At 42.8% G+C, this 16561-nt stretch overlaps 1 non-coding gene across 1 annotated transcript; it reads left to right on the forward strand.

The window, feature by feature from the left end:
- Positions 1 to 14972: 14972 nt before the first annotated feature.
- LOC118759563 (U6 spliceosomal RNA) lies at positions 14973 to 15080 on the forward strand. Its single transcript, XR_009245378.1, has one exon. It is a non-coding gene; the product is annotated as a U6 spliceosomal RNA (small nuclear RNA).
- The last annotated feature ends 1481 nt before the right edge of the window (positions 15081 to 16561 follow it).

A 16561-nucleotide genomic window follows, 5' to 3' on the forward strand; every position in this document is an offset into this window, starting at 1 on the left:
CTTTGGGACCCTGCACCCGCGTGGGAGACCCGGAAGAGGTTCCAGGTTCCCGGCTTTGGATTGGCGCGCACTGGCCCGTTGCGGCTCACTTGGGGAGTGAATCATTGGACGGAAGATGTTCCCCCTCTGTCTTTCCTCCTCTCTGTATATCTGACTTTGTAATAAAAATAAATCTTTTACAAAAAAAAAAACGAAATTAACTTGGTTCTAATGAGGTTTGCTCTTCACACTTAGATGATTCTTACCTCCTATCTAAACCTGAGTGGGATCCTTACAACCACTGTTAGGGAAAATTATTAGGGCTCAGTTGAAACAGGAAGTTAAAGTTGAAGAAGGCTTGTCTATTCCTGTCTGTCTGTTTATCAATATACATTATGTTGTAAAGTCTGAGACAGTTGAATTAGGTGGAATATTTATGTGAGTGAAGTGGAAGTGCAGATACAGACAACTGCACAAAGAGAAAAGGTATCTGACACCAGGGCAACAAAGCCCTCTACAAAACCAGAAAGTCCAATTCTGGCACTGTTAGAAATGAACATTTCAATTATAACTCATTCCATGACCCAGTAATTTAAATGAGCTGCTTTGTCTCTAGAAATTTAACTGCAGAATAAACAGAAGTCTGTAAGAAAAAAGAGCAAGAAAGGTAATATCTCACTACAATAAAATGCATCCAAGGAAGCTGGTGGTTTTTGCATCTGTACCCAGATTGTTCAAATATTTCACTTGTTGCTGTGAAACATGCGCTAGCAAATAATTGTCACTGCCAGTTGAATTGCTCTCTGCTCTTAGACTGTACTATAAGGCCTTGCATACCCAAAGAAGGCTGCTTGAATCTCAGAGCTTCATGTTGAATTCTAACATGTCTTGCGTAGTACCTACCCAGTAAAAATATTGATACTCTCACTTCACAGTCTAGAGGGAGGAAGAAACACGAAAATACTGTAGGAATGGCAATTGCTTTTGACATGTACCCAGACATAGGCAGGATCAAAATTTTTTGACACGCTTGTTAACTGCTTAGTTTTTTAAGAGTATTGGTCATTAATGTAATTATTAACATGCTCAGGAATCTGACCAGAGTTAAGCTTCGTATAGGTTGCTCGTTTATGCCTGAGCCTAAGGAGAAATTCTAAAGCTTTTTCAGAATATGTCTTGACACAGTGGTAGAATTAACATTAAGTACATTTAACAGTTTGCAGACAACAACAAAGTAATTCCTCTGATAACAATGACAAATATTAAGAGATTTGGGTATTAGTTGAGGTCAGTATAAAACTACAGCCTAGATGTCACATTGTATTTATAGTTTTACACATGATGGATGAATCCACCTAAGATTGTTAGCATATCATGGAAAGATAAGAGTAGGTTCAGACAAATATGAACTTAAATATGTATCCCTTATGAGACCTTCAGTGCAGTAAAAAAAAAAAAAATATTAAGTACTTCACTGGATTTTCCATAGAAATATATGAGTTTGTACTAATTCAAATGACAATGTAATGTAGAGACCTAGAATACAAGCCGCAAAGCCAACTGGCGTTTACTTTGAGCAACATAATTCTTTGGGAAGCAAGAATACAGCTTTCCTCATGAGGATTGTTTTGTTTCAAAGATTTATTGATTTTTATTGCAAAGTCCGATTTAGAGTAAAGGAGAGACAGGAAGATCTTCCATTTGCTGGTTCACTCCCTAACGGCTGCAATGACCAGAGTTAAAACAATCAGGAGCCAGGTCTCCCAAGAAAGTGCAGAGTCCCAAGGCTTTGGGCCGTCCTCCACTGCTTTTCCAGGCCACAAGCAGGGAGCTGGATGGGAAGTGGAGCTGCCAGGATTAGAGCCGGCACCCATATAGCATCCTGGCACGTTCAAGGCGAGGACTTTAGCCACTAGGCCACCGCAATGGGCCCTAAAAAGCCGTTTTTAATTGATTTTATTTGAAAGGCTAGATTAGAGTTTATTCTCACCAATTGCTGGTAATGGCCAGGGTTGTCCTCGAAAACCAAAAGCCTGGAACCTGGTCTCCCAAGTGAACGGTAGAGGTTATAAGTACTTTAGCCATATTCCTCTGCTTTTCCAGATACATGAGCAGCTGAGCCTGCCACGGTATCCCACTAGTTTAATCCTTGCTTTGCTTCTGTGGGTATCCCATATGGGTGCTGATTTGTATTCCAGCTGTTACACATCGCATCCAACTCTTCGCCTGAGACCTGGGAAAGCAGTAGAGGATGCCCCAAAGCCTGGGGACCCTGCACCCAGATAAGAGACCTGGAAGAGGCTCCTAACTCCTGAATTTGAATTGGCTCGGCTGCAGTTGTCGAGAAAAACAGTGGATGGAAGATCTGTTTCTCCTCTCTGTAAAGCTGCCTTTCAAATAGAAGGAAGTGGATGGAAGATCTTTCTGTCTCTCCTCTTTGTAAGTAACTAAATGAAAAGGAAGTGCAGCAGCTGTGACTTGACCTGGTGTTCTTACACAGGATGCTGACATTGCAGGTGGAGGCTTAATGTGCTGCACCATGATGCCAGACCCCCCAAAATGAAACAATCATGAAGAATATGGCTTTCTCTGACAGTAAAACAATGTTACCTCATTTTAACCAAGTGTCTAGCTTAGTAAATAGTGCTTTTTTCATTACACAAATGTTAGGTGTATTTGTGAACAATTTACATTTAAGAAATTCTAATCCTACAACTGACAGTTCAAAGGTAAGTATTATATAAGGCAAGTATTTTGGAGGCCAGCACTGTGGCATAAAAGGCTAAGCTTCCACCTGTAGTGCCAACATTCCCATTTGGGTTCCAGTTTGTACCAGCTGCTCCACTTCCGATCCAGCTCCCTGCTAATGTTCATGGAAAAGCAGCAAAAGATGACTCAAGTGCTTGAAACCCTATATTCACATGGATGATCTGTAAGATTCTGGCTCCTGGGGTTGGACTGTCCCAACTCCACCATTATGGCTATTTGCAGAGTAAACCAGGGAATGGAAGATTCCCCCTCTCTATGCCTTTCGAATAAGAATAAAAGTATTTTCTGAATAATAAAAATATAGCATTTTAGGATTTAATGTGTAAATTAGAGTTCCAGCTCTGTGGCCCACTGGGATGTTGCATTTCTAAGAATTGCACAGGCATAGCTAAGTAGACTAGCTTTAATGTCAAATGTGGTGCCGAATTTCAGCACTAGTAGTGACTACAGAGTCAGCTTGGGATAACTAAAATTTTGAATATTTCCTTATCTTTAAAGCATTTGACAACACCAAATATATCACCTATAGTGTTCTATGACATGATCTACCTGCTCCCAATATCAGAATATCCTGGGATACAGTCTGGAAATGCAGATAATGGTGTTGCAATCTATGTAACTGCTTTAAAATTCAAAAGTAAAGTGTGGAAATCTGCATTTTTAGTGAGTTTACTAGATCATCCTTCCACCTAATTCAATCATTAATTTTGCTTGAAAGAAGCAAGGTGAGTTAACTTGTAACCAGAGTTTTGAATTCATAACCTTTGTCTCCTTTGTATGTTCCTAAATGGTTCTTCTATAGTACTGTAGTATCTCTCCACTCTAAGCACAGCTTGAAGAAATTTGTCAGCATTTTAAATGTGTTTGTATCTACATACATCTCCATAATTCATGTTTGTACTCAGTGAACCACATGTATACAAGAATTACTAGAAAAGTTCATTTAAAGCAGCTAACTATCCATTTCATATTTCATCTTAAGCATTTTTTAAAGTTTTAATTAAAAAGCCCCATGACACGCTAATAGACATGGTATCAGTATTTTTGAGGTTTGAGGCACAGTTTTCTCACAGTGAAGACTAAGAAACTTCTTAGAAGTTTATTTTTGTTTTCCTCAATGGAAAGCAAACCTGTATTGCCATAATACTTAGCTGCCACTTTTTATTATTTCATGGTAGGAATTTCCTTCACTGAAAAATTAAGACATTGTAATACAGCAGGTTATTAAGCCATTCCTGTGTTGGAGTGCAGGATCAAATTCCAGTACCTCTACTTTTCATCCAGCCTCCTGTTACATCCTGGGAAGCTGTGGATCACTCAAGATCTTCAAGGGGTTTGGGCCCCTGCCACCCATGTGGGAAATCCAGATGCAGCTTCCAGCTCTCCGCATCAGCTTAGTTGTTCCAGGCACTTGGGGGAGTAAACCAGTGGATGAACGATTTCTCTGTGTGACCTTTGTTCCGCCTTTCAAATGCATTGAAATAAGTACTTATTAAAATTAAGGCAGGGCAAACATGGTGCAGTGGTTAAGTCACTGCATGGGATGCCTGCATCGTGTATCAGACTGGTTCCCAACTACTTTACTCTGATTCAGCTTCCTGTTAATGTGCACCTGGGAGGCAGCAGAAAATGGCTCAAGATCTTGGGTCTCTGCCAATGAGATAGGAGACTTGGATTGTCTTCCCGGATCTGGCCTTGGCCTGGCCCCACCCTGGCTGTTGCATACATTTGGCAGGTAAACAAGTAGAAGAGCTCTTTGTGTCTGTCTCTGCCTTTCAAACAAAAGAAAGAAAAGTTGAGGCCCAACTCTATGGTTTTTCACTAACAAGGAGAGGAATATAGCATAGAACCCACATTTGTTTGACATTTACCCAAGCAGGTAAGATACAAGATTCACATGTCCTCTGTTTAGATGTCTGGTTTCAATTCCTGGCATGGTTTCTGCCAAGACAGGCCTAAGGGTAGCAGGTGATAGCTCAAGTAGTTGGGCCTGGCCACCTACGTGGAGCCCTGGGTTGGATTTTTGGTTTCAACCCAATCCTGCCTGTTTATTGGCATTTTAGACGTGAACCAATGGGACTTGTGCTTTTCCCTGGCTGTCCTCACTCCACCCCCAGATGAACTGATTTCTTAAAAATAAAGAACAAGCTCCACTGCACAAAAACTACTGTATTTTTTTCTTTTAGAAAAGGAACAAATCTATACATATATGCAGGGGATGTTCCAGACCTACTTAGGTCTATCTTAATTCTGTATTTACCCAAAGGAGTTCTTTAGCAAAAACTACAAACTATAATTTTTGCCCATCTCACAGATGCAGTAACCATTATGACACTTAGACCAGGTGACGAAATTCCTGTAACTACTTTAAATGTGTATTCATTATTTTAAAAGATTTATTTATTTTATTACAAAGTCAGATACACAGAGAGCTGGAGAGATAGGAAGATCTTCCGTCCTAGGGTTCACTCCCCAGGATTAGAACCGGCACCCATATGGGATCCCTATGCGCTCAAGGCGAGGACTTTAGCCGCTAGGCCACGCCGCCAGGCCCTAAATGTATCTTTAAAAGTGTTTTTACTTAGGAGCTGGTGCCGTGGCATATGAGCACCAGTTCAGTGATAGCTGCTCCACTTCTCACCAAGCTCCATGCTCACACATTGGACCGTCCCAGGTCCAGCTGTTGCAGTTATTTGAGGAGTGAGCCAGTAAAGGGACAAGCTCTTCCTTTCAAGGAAAAATAATCTTTAAAAAGTGAGTTTACTCTCTCCCTTTGTAATTCTGCCTTTCAAATAAATAAATCTTTTAAGGAAAACCTTTTTCTTTTTTAAAAAAATTGAGTGTCCTTAAAGGAAGTTAAATTCAGATAAGACATCAATTTTTCCCAGATTGCCTTCACAATGTTAACATATTTTCTACTGTACCCTCCAGGAAAAGTTTCATAATTTTTAGGTTATATGTTGATAATTAACAGCTAATGGGATTTTTTATGCCTCTCCCCTCTCTAAATCAGTAGGTATGCTTTAACTTGTATAAAGAAGCAAATCATTTTAAAGGAAAACATTGTTAGACTGAGAAAATGCTAGTGAAAGTGAAGAATTATTTCTTAAACCCTTCTGATCCACATTAGAAGCACTAAACCAACGTGTCTCTAAATTAGTGTATGATACAAGTTACTTCAGTTCTGACTCAGAAGCATATGTATCAGTCAAGTCATAAAAAAAGTTAAATGGATCACTGTTTTGCAGTTACAGAAATAGGGTAGGTAAGAAGTAAAACCTGATCTGATGTACACTGATCTGAAGACATCTCTAAAGCTTGCTCATCCTGCTGGGTGGGAGTTTTGCTTAACTGCAGAAATATTGCATAAGCACAGTAAGTTGGCCCAGACATCACTGGGTGTTATCCGATAGTCAGGAAGTTAATGAACAAAGGATCTGAGCAGTTTCCAGCCTTGTCTGAGTTTTGTAGCCTTGAACCCTGAACTCCATCCCTCTTGCATGCCAATTCAACGTACATACTTTCCCATGATGCACTGAGCACATGAACACGTGTATGCTGAGCCCTATATGAAAACACTAAAAACTGGGCCCAGCGCAATAGCGTAGTGGTTAAAGTCCTCGCCTTGCACATGCCGGGATCCCATATGATTGCCGGTTCTAATCCCGGCAGCTCCACTTCCCATCCAGCTCCCTGCTTGTGGCCTGGGAAAGCAGTGGAGGACAGCCCAAAGCCTTGAGACACTGCATCCTTGTGGGAGACCTGGAATAGCTCCTGGCTGCTGGCTTTGGATTGGTTCAGCTCCAGCCCTTGCGGCCTCTTGGGGAGTGAGCCATTGGATGGAAGATCTTCCTCTCTGTATCTCCTCCTCTCTGTATATCCTTTCCAATAAAAATAAATAAATCTTAAAAAAAAAAAAACAGTAAAAAACCCTCCAAGAAGTCATTGCATGCACTGAACTCTCCCCAAATCACTGCATTTGTGTATTTAATTAGGGAATGCCCTACCCAATTAAGAGGACCTCTAAGACGGTTTGCATGTAGATTCCCTTCATGGTATGCATCTCTGTTCCTCTGTACTCTTTCCCTGTTTAAATAGCCCTGCTCCCACTCGTGGCCATTATTTAGGTCTCTGCTTTGAATCCCTATCTCCTGTGGAGGCAAAAACCTGGAATAAACACAGTTAGAGGCTCTGTCTCCACAACACTGAGGACTTTGCGTTATCATGCAGCATGTGGAGTTATGCCATTGTATAAACTACAGCAATCCTTATGTTATTGATCACACATAGTCCCAAAGGTTTAGGATAAGGGACTGTTCACTTACAGTCTTCAATTCCAGAATAGTCATCTAGATCATTTGATGGTTAAAAGCATAAAATATATAGACAATATATGCCAGACTTCACATAACAATTTTAACTCCATTTTTTACTTGCAGTCTTCATGAAGGTCATGTGATACAATTTGATGTTTTGGAAAGTGTTACAAAAAGCTAGATAGTGTTCATCTCTTAACCTGAAAATTGTAGAACCCACCAAGTATAGGCTAATAGAGAGATGGAGAATCCTCTTTAAAATTCAAAATGCTCCACCAATATGACCCTACTTTCTACCCCCTCTTTGTCTTTTACTGCAAAGCTGCAAATTAGCTGATTCATACGCAATAAGCTGTATCTGGCAGCCAAATGTTATTACCAGTAGATAAAGATTATTTTCTTTGGGTTGGCATATTCACAGCAGGAATGCAATACTTGTCTAACAAATAAATAGGTTGTTAAATTATAAAACTTTGATGGATTGCATAATCCTTTAAGTAATAATTGACACATCACCCTTTATCATGTGATCCTTTTGTGATAGGCTTTGAACTAGTGAGGTGGACTGAGTGAATCAAAGAAAAACTGGAACGTTTTGATGGAACCTTGGCTGGTCTTGACAGGACACTAAATCGGAATACTGGGTTCCCAATGCATCAGAACTAGCCTGAAAGGCACAGATAGAGAAGATCATGGTATTTGGGGGAATGAGATGTTATGTATTGATAGATAACCATGCTTTCATGTGTTTAATCACATGAACCTAAAGCCGTTACTTTAATACTGAAAGTGTGGTCCCAGTGTGGTGGCCTAGTGGCTAAATCCTTGCCTTTCACACACCAGGATCCCATATGGGCACCAATTCATGTCCCGACTGCTCCCTACTTGTGGCATGGGAAAGCAGTCAAGGACAGCCCAATGCCTTGGGACCATGCAGCCACTGTGTGGGAGACCCAGAGGAGGTTCCTGGCTCCTGACTTCAGATCAGCTCAGCTCTGGCCATTACGGCCATTTGGGGAGTGAACAAGCAGATGGAAGACATTTCTGTCTTCTCTCCATAAATATGCCTTTCAATAAAAATAAATAAATCTTTAAAAATGTTTAAGCTTACATGTGGGCCACCAATTAGGGTCGGCAGAGTCGAGGAATGAGGGAATGTGGATGGGACAACTGCCTCCAATCTCATTTTTCCTTCCTATATCTGGGGAAAGTAGGGAGAGTAGGGGAGAGGGTTGCTCTCAGCAGTCCAACCACATCAGTACACAGGTTTAGGGGAGGGCCACCCAGTGTGATCCCAGGATCCCCAGTGTTAGTGTATTTCAAGGACACTGCTTAAGCGATTTTGACAGCAACCATGGAGACGCAGTTCTGACACATGCACTCCGTGGTCAGAGCAGATCCTGTGATTTTCATCATGGTTGGAGCTCTGAGACCAGTGATCTAGTTGGGTGGAGAGGGCGGTATCCCCAAAGAAACCTCACCATAGATGACCCCAACCTGACTCTTGTGCGCCAGCCAGTGTGGGGTCCGGCTCAGTAAATCACCTACATCTGGCTTGGGCTGGGCTGCTCTTAGCCTTAGTTTTTGCATTCACCTGCAGGGACTACACACCAGTTCACCAAACTCCTCTATCAGCTAACCTCCCAATGGCAGATCTCACACACACCACTGGTGGGTCCTTGGCCCAGCCTGACCTGGCCCACCTCTTGTCCTGGCAGGAATAGTGATCCTGCCTGACTGGCCCACACCCATTGCAACTTCTACTGTTGGGTGCTGCAGTCCAGCCACACCCAGTATACCCCCAAACCCAGTTCGCGCATGGTTCAGCAGGTGCCAAGACCTAGCCCACCCTGTCCTACATCCTCTCTGGCTCTTGTAAGCAACAGCAGGTGCTGAAGCCTAGCCCAGACTCAGTTCATACCCCAGACTCAGTTCATACCCATGCCAAGGGATACTACAGCCATGTCCAGCCCAGATTGCCACCCCCATTCCTGCTCTCACATGCGCCAGTTGGAACCATGACCTAGCCAGAGCATCCTCTTAGCTCTCCAACCAGGCCTGTTCCCAGTCCCAGATCTTGCATGTCAGTGATTGCTCTGACCCAGCTCAGCATAGACCATCCCCCTATCTTGGCCTTTGCCATCAGATACTGCAACCTAGCCTGGCCTGGCCTGGCCTGGCCCACTCCCAGTCCCAACTGGTGGTGGGTGCTGCATCCTAGCCCTGCCCAGTTCTCTTGTGGGCTGGTTAGTATCATGGCTCAGGCTAACGTGGTTCATCCCCCTGCCCTGACACTAACTGCCAGGTACTGTGGTTGAGCCCTGCTAGGCAGGCCCGTAGTGATGGCTGTTGTGTGCACTGTTAGGTAGTGGTTGTTACTAAAAATTCCAGCTCAGGTCTCCCATGTAGGTGAGTGTGTTGGTTTGGTCTTAAAAGGTCTTACATTTTTCCCTCCTCTAAACCACCCAGTCTCAGCCCCCTCGTTTACCTACAAGTGTAGTAGCCAGGTTGGTGGAAGTCCTGCAGAAGTCACTCCTTACCTGTCACGTTCTTGCTTAGCAGTCCTCTCTCCCACATATCTCCAGACCTGCTTCCCAGAACAATCCACAATCCCCTTGCCCAGATTCCAAAACCTGGCCTTCTGGTAGTATGCCATACCTACCCAGGGCCCATGCACAGTTGTGCACTGATCCCCAGATCCTGATGCTGGAGTATCACTGTCTGCCCCCAACATATCTTAAAACACACACACACACACATACACACACACACACACACACACACACACACCGCACACATATAGAATAGTCCCTAGCACAGTACCCTAGTGCCTGAAGTCCTCACCTTGCATGCACTGGAATGCTATATGGGCACCAGTTCATGTCCCAGCTGCTCCATTTCCCATCCAGCTCCCTGCCTGTGGCCTGGGAAAACAGTAAAGGACAGCCCAAAGCTTTGGGACCTGCACCCACATGTGATGATTCACTCCCCAAGTGAGCCGCAACGGGCCGGTGCGTGCCGATCTGAAGCCAGGAACCAGGAACCTCCTCCAGGTCTCCCACGTGGGTGCAGTGTCCCAAATCCTTGGGCCGTCCTTGACTGCTTTCCCAGGCCACAAGCAGGGAGCTGGATGGGAAGTGGAGCTGCCAGAGTTAGAACCGGCGCCCATATGGGATCCCGGGGCGCATGGTCCAGAGGCTTTGGGCCGTCCTCTACTGCTTTCCCAGGCCACAAGCAGGGAGCTGGATGGGAAGTGGAGCTGCCGGGATTACAACTGGTGCCCATATGGGATCCTGGCACATTCAAGGTGAGGACTTTATCTGCCAGGCCACGCCTCCGGGACCAACATTTTTGTTTTTAAGATTTATTTTAGGGCCCGGCGGCATGGCCTAGCAGCTAAAGTCCTCGCCATATGGGCAGTGGAGGACGGCCCAGTGCTTTGGGACCCTGCACCCACTTGGGAGACCCGGAAGAGGTTCCAGGTTCCCGGCTTGGCGCAGCACCGACCTTTGCGGCTCACTTGGGGAGTGAATCATCGGACGGAAGATCTTCCTCTCTATCTCTCCTCCTCTCTGTATATCTGACTTTGTAATAAGATGAATAAATCTTTAAAAAAAAAATAGATTGATTTCATCTAGCCTATGCTTTTGTCCCCAGTCACGGTAATGTGAGTGGACATGGGGCAGCACAAGTACTCATAATAGAACGTTAAGTTGCTTCCATAATCAAGTTACATTCCACCTGTCCCTATCTTTGGTTCTCTTTTATTTACCAACTACTTTTGTGTAGTACTAAACGTATTGACAATGTATGAACACTAATATGTAAACTCTTTTGACAACAGAAGCTATACCATATTTTCACATTCACTTCTGCACTTAAAACACCATTTTATTTCTTCAGCAAATATTCACTGGGTATCCACTAGGTGTCAGATAATATACTAGGCTGATGTTTGGGATTTTAAGATATGTAAACACAGGTACATCCACAAGAGTTTGGCAGACTTGCTGAGTTGCATTGGAAAGAGAGATCTGCAAACCAAAAATGCTACAGAATCATATAAAATGAAGATGGGAACAAAATGCCAGAACTATTAATTTTATATTTATTGATCAATCTGTATCAGTTAAGTGTATCAGATGTGTATGCTAGCATGAATTAAATATAACCGAGTAAACATTGAGTAAATGCAGAAATTGATAAAACATGTCAGTAAAAAAGGAAAGAAGAAAAAAATTTTAATTTTTTAAAAAACAAACAAACAAAATGCCAGTAATGTAAGAACAGGAGATACATGATTCCAAGCAAGCTATTGTGCAGTAAGTACTTTTAATACAGCTCTGGAGTAACATTTTTGTTTTTAAGATTTATTTTATTTTTATTGCAAAGTCAGGTATACAGAGAGGAGGAGAGACAGAGAGGAAGATCTTCCGTCCAATGACTCACTCCCCAAGTGGCTGCAACAGTCCATGTTGCGCCTATCCGAAGCCAGGAACTTCCTCCAAGATTCCCACATGGGTGCAGGGACCCAAGGCTTTGGGCTGTCTTCAGCTGCTTTCCCAGACCACAAGCAGGGAGCTGGATGGGAAGTGGAGCTGCAAGGATTAGAACCGGCACCCATATGGGATCCTGGCATGTTCAAGGCAAGGACTTTATCTGCTAGGCCACCGCACTGAGCCCTCTGGAGTAAAAATTAATAGCCTCGAAGCCAATCACCATTTTGCTCCCCTAGAGTCCTGTTTTTGTTTTGTTTTGTTTTGGTTTTGCCTGTCTGGCATGTTAAAATCTTAGTGTCAGTCTTGATTCACTCTATCTTCCCTACTCTTCAGCCTTAATTTTTCCATTTTCCTTTGCCACAATCAGTGCCTGCCTACACTGAGTAGACTGAGAGAATTTAACAACACTTTCAAAAATATTTCCTCAACAAGTCTGCCTCTGTAACTAAATTTCCACTATGAAATTATCATTCTAGGGTGTGGTGTTGTGGTGTAGCAGATAAAGCTACTGCCTGTGATACTGTTATGGGGTGCAGCCAGTGATAGTCAGCACCCATTGACAGTGGGCAAATGAAATTTGGCTGTGTCCCCCAACCTCTGTCCTGAAGGTGGGTCCTACACAATGGAATAGTAATTGCATCCTCAACCACTTCCCCCACATCCTAATTTAGCCAGGATATTGGATACAGATGAGCCCAATTAGCCCAGGTGTTTTTAGCTACAAGCCCTGTTCCTGTTCCTGCCTATCCCAACAAGCACTAACCAACTCTTTAGCCCACAACACTTGGGTATTCGCTCCTGCCCACCTGTGACTCACCTATCACCTGAGAGGGGACGGTATTACGTGGTTGTGTAACCACTCCCCTCACAAGCCCCTTTAAAAGGCCCATGAAGCAGGGGCTCTCACTCTCTTTTCTGGCCAGGTGCTTCTGTTACTCTGGCACCTCGACTCTTGGCTGACCCAGGGCAGGTAATCCCCTGAGCATGGTCCCTGTGTGCTGCTTAGATGGCACACTGGTTATAATAATGTTGTTACTGGTTTGTGTGCTATCAGGAGTTCCAGGAGAGGTGAGGCCTGGCAGTGGTGGAGTGTGGGTAAAGAAGCCAGGGAAAGGTGCATGTCTGCAGGTTTGTAAGTGTGTCCAGGTTCTTTGTGAGTGTGTCCAGGTTCTTTGTGAGTGTGTCCCGGTTATTTGTTGCATGTCTCTTAGGATAACATATACTGTTGGGGAAGCTGGGACATAGGTCTTCAGCTTAATAGATGGATTTAAGGATGATGACCATTTGTTTCTTTTGGGATTATGATTGGTTGGACTATGATAGGTGGATTGCTGTATGGGCTTGTAATTTGCTATTGTGCTCTGTTGTTTTCAAGCTTGATTAATAAAGACTCCTTAATAAACCTTAGATATGTCTGGTGTGATCTCGCTCGCACCCTGCAACAATACTGGCATCCCATTAGGGCACCAGTTCATGCCCCAGTGGTTCCACTTCCAATCCAGCTCCCTGCTAATGGCCTGGGAAGAGCAGTGGAAGATGACCCAATTATCTGTGCTCATGCCACCCGCGTGGGAGACCAGCTGAGGCTCCTTGGCTCTTGATTTGGGCTTGGATCAGTGCTGGTCATTCATGCTATCTAGGAAGTGAACCAACAGATGGAAGATTTCTCTCCCTGTCTCTCCTTGTCATTCCTGCAAAATGAAGAAATCGTAAATAAAAAAAATGTCATTTTTTTAGCAGACCAGTATTACCCTGTAGTTGTCTGTTGGCCAGGAAAACACATGGGCAAGCAGATCATGGAATTCATTTTCCCCTATTTAAATTTTTTAAATTATTTTAAAAAGCTGCATGCAGTAAAATAAATTTTTGATAAATGATTCTGTGAATTTTGATAAATGCAGGATCATGTAACCATTCAATACAGTCAAGAGACAGAACAGTTCCATCACCCAAAAAATTCCTTTGTGCTATCATTTATTCTTTTTATGGTTAAAAATAATTATTTTATTTTTCAAAGAGTAATATTTAAAAGTTCCATGTTCATTTATCCCTTATTCAAAAAGTATGTCTTTGGGGTTAAAGCTCCCCCCTCTAATAAAGCTATATAGAGACATGTACAAGGAGCGCTTAATATCACTTCACTGTTAATCATCAGTTACTTATTTTTTACTTTAAATTGCTGAGAAGAATTACCTTAGAAAATATGTAGGGTGTGTGTGTTGGCTTGGATAGGAGATGTGAGCTCCAGGAACTGGGGAAGAGTCTGCAGAGAGAGGAAGGTGTGTGGTAACATAGATAGGCATGGTGTTTTAAGCAGTGTGAAGAGCACTGTATTCTCAAAGAAAGAGGCAATGAGTTCTTGAAGAGGTGTGGATTTCATTTAAAACATTCATCTATTGCAGGACCTGCATGGTAGTGTAGTAAGCTAATCCTCTGCCTGTGTCACAGCAGCCCATATGGGCACCCAATTGAGTGCTGGCTGCTCTGTTTCTGATCCAGCTGTCTGCTGATGGGTGGTTAATTTTCCAAATGATCACAACAACCCTGGGCCAAGGGTCAATGTCAGGAATTAAGAAATGCATCTCCCATGTGGGTAGTAGAAACCTAGCTACTTGAGCCATCAACATTGCCTCCAAGAAAGTCAGGTGCAATGCTGGATAATGAACTCAGACACTCTGAGATGGGATCCTGGTGTCCTAACCAGTGGCTTAACCACTGGGACAAAAGCCCATTCCCGTGTCTTCTAGTTTTACCTGGAGAGATATATTTGTGTGTAATAATAACTAAATTCTAGGAAGCAGTATGATTTCTCCACGCCTTATGTGATTGAAAATAGGAACTGCAAAGCAAAGTTAAGGCTGATCCGACCTGTATTCAGTTGGATATGCTTATACTCGGGTCCTCAGTCTTCTCATTATAGAATGACTATGTGCACTCCAAGGTTCCTTGTGGCTGATATATTTTGTGAGTCCATGAAACTTAGTAAAATTTCTCAGTTATATTCTCATTTCCCCTGAGTTTGCAGCTAAAATGTTTTTCTGTTTGATTTTTGTTTACTTGATTTTGTTAATGACAATTTATTCACTATCTTCTGAGTGCCAAAACTTTTGTTGTTTAACATACATTATTTAAGGGCCCGGAGGCGTGGCCTAGCGGCTAAAGTCCTCGCCTTGAACGCCCCGGGATCCCATATGGGTGCCGGTTCTTATCCCGGCAGCTCCACTTCCCGTCCAGCTCCCTGCTTGTGGCCTGGGAAGGCAGTTGAGGACAGCCCAAAGCTTTGGGACCCTGCCGTTGCAGCTCACTTGGGGAGTGAATCATCAGACGGAAGATCTTCCTCTCTGTCTCTCCTCCTCTCTGTATATCTGACTTTGCAACAAAAAATAAATAAATCTTTAAAAAAAAATCAGTGCTCGCTTTTGCAGCACATATACTAAAATTGAAATGATACAGAGAAGATTAGCATGGCCCCTGCGCAAGGATGACACGCAAAAAAGAAAATCAATATTATATACTTTATCTTTTTCTGTATTTTTGAAGTACTGACTATACAAAGAACTCATTGGTCCCAAAGTTTATCTCTGATGGGTAACAAATTCTAGATAGAATAATTCAAGTTTCCTTTTGTACCAGTTCCTACTCAGAAACTAGGAACTCTTTTTGGCTAATATCAACGATATTTTACCCAGGTAAAGAAACATGTTGAAAAGTTGTTTTACCTCACAGTGCATGATAATGACAGATTAAAACAAAACATATTCTAAATAGTTCCAAATAGGATGAGAAATACTCCAATAAAATGTGGTAGTCACATTAGTTAAAGGAAAACTGTCATATAAACTATAAAATTTTCTAAACACTTGTCTGGCCCTTACCTTGCTAGAGAATCTTCAGTGTCAAGTACAGTCTAAGCAGAGCAGCTGTTTGCTTTAGATGCTAGCTTTATTTCCAGTAATGTTTTCCCTTGTATACAAAAGATTCCATCTAACGTAGGGTTATGATAGAAGAATGTGGAATTGTTTACTGTTATTCATACAATGCAAAACAGAGAAGAAACTTTCTGGTTCAGTATACTGATTCCTCCTTTAATATGTGCTGATGGCTTTTAAATTTTCAAGTATTTTCTGCATAGATAGTGATAGAATCTCCATAATTTACTTGCCCCAGGCAGCACAGTTACAACTCATATTCCAATGCTTACTATAAGCAAAAGCACTATGCATTTATTTGCATTTTGTTTACATTTTCATTTAATCTTTTTAATAATTCCAGAAGATTTTGTTCATATTGTCACTTCTACTTTGTCGATATGATCATTGAAACTTAAAGAGATTATAAATTTTCCTGACAGTATTGCAAAGCAGAGACATTGAACCCTGCCTGATTTGACTATATTCCAATATGCTTCCAGGCTTCTGAAACTAACAACCATTCAACACCATTGTTGTTTATGACTGTAACGTGACTGTCCACAGCTGAGAGGCAGTGAGGAAAACTCTGAGGGGACTGGTTGGGAGGAGGCACCGCATCTCTTCTGTGAGATGCGGTACCGCCCTTGTGGACAAATTTTCTTGGGGTGATATCAGGTTGACAGGACAGGAGGAGGAGAGGAGGGTGGAGGTGGTCTCATTGAGCCTGTTTAGGAACTGATTGTATCTGAGCCTCTGGCTGACTCAGAGCTGGCAGATGGGCTAAAGCCCAGGCAGGCTGATTGCATGGACTGTGTACTTCAAAGGATCTCAGTCCTGGCACTACAATGCACAGTGCTTCTTAGAGGGTACAGCCTTGTGTGGGAGGGAACAGGATGGTCTCCACAAGATGTTTGTGAAAGCTGGAGACAGTGTTTGCTCTGAATGCAAATAGATTGCTCTACAGCTTGTTCTGAGCTTGGCAATAAAAACCACAAGGCTAGCCCTTAGCAAGGATGAGGATTGATTATTCAAACCATAAGTATTCTGCAGTGCAATGGTTAGATATACAGCCCGAAGAGCCAGGTTG

The sequence above is a fragment of the Ochotona princeps genome, chromosome 4 (genome assembly GCF_030435755.1).
Source record: "Ochotona princeps isolate mOchPri1 chromosome 4, mOchPri1.hap1, whole genome shotgun sequence".
NCBI classification, from domain to species: domain Eukaryota; kingdom Metazoa; phylum Chordata; class Mammalia; order Lagomorpha; family Ochotonidae; genus Ochotona; species Ochotona princeps.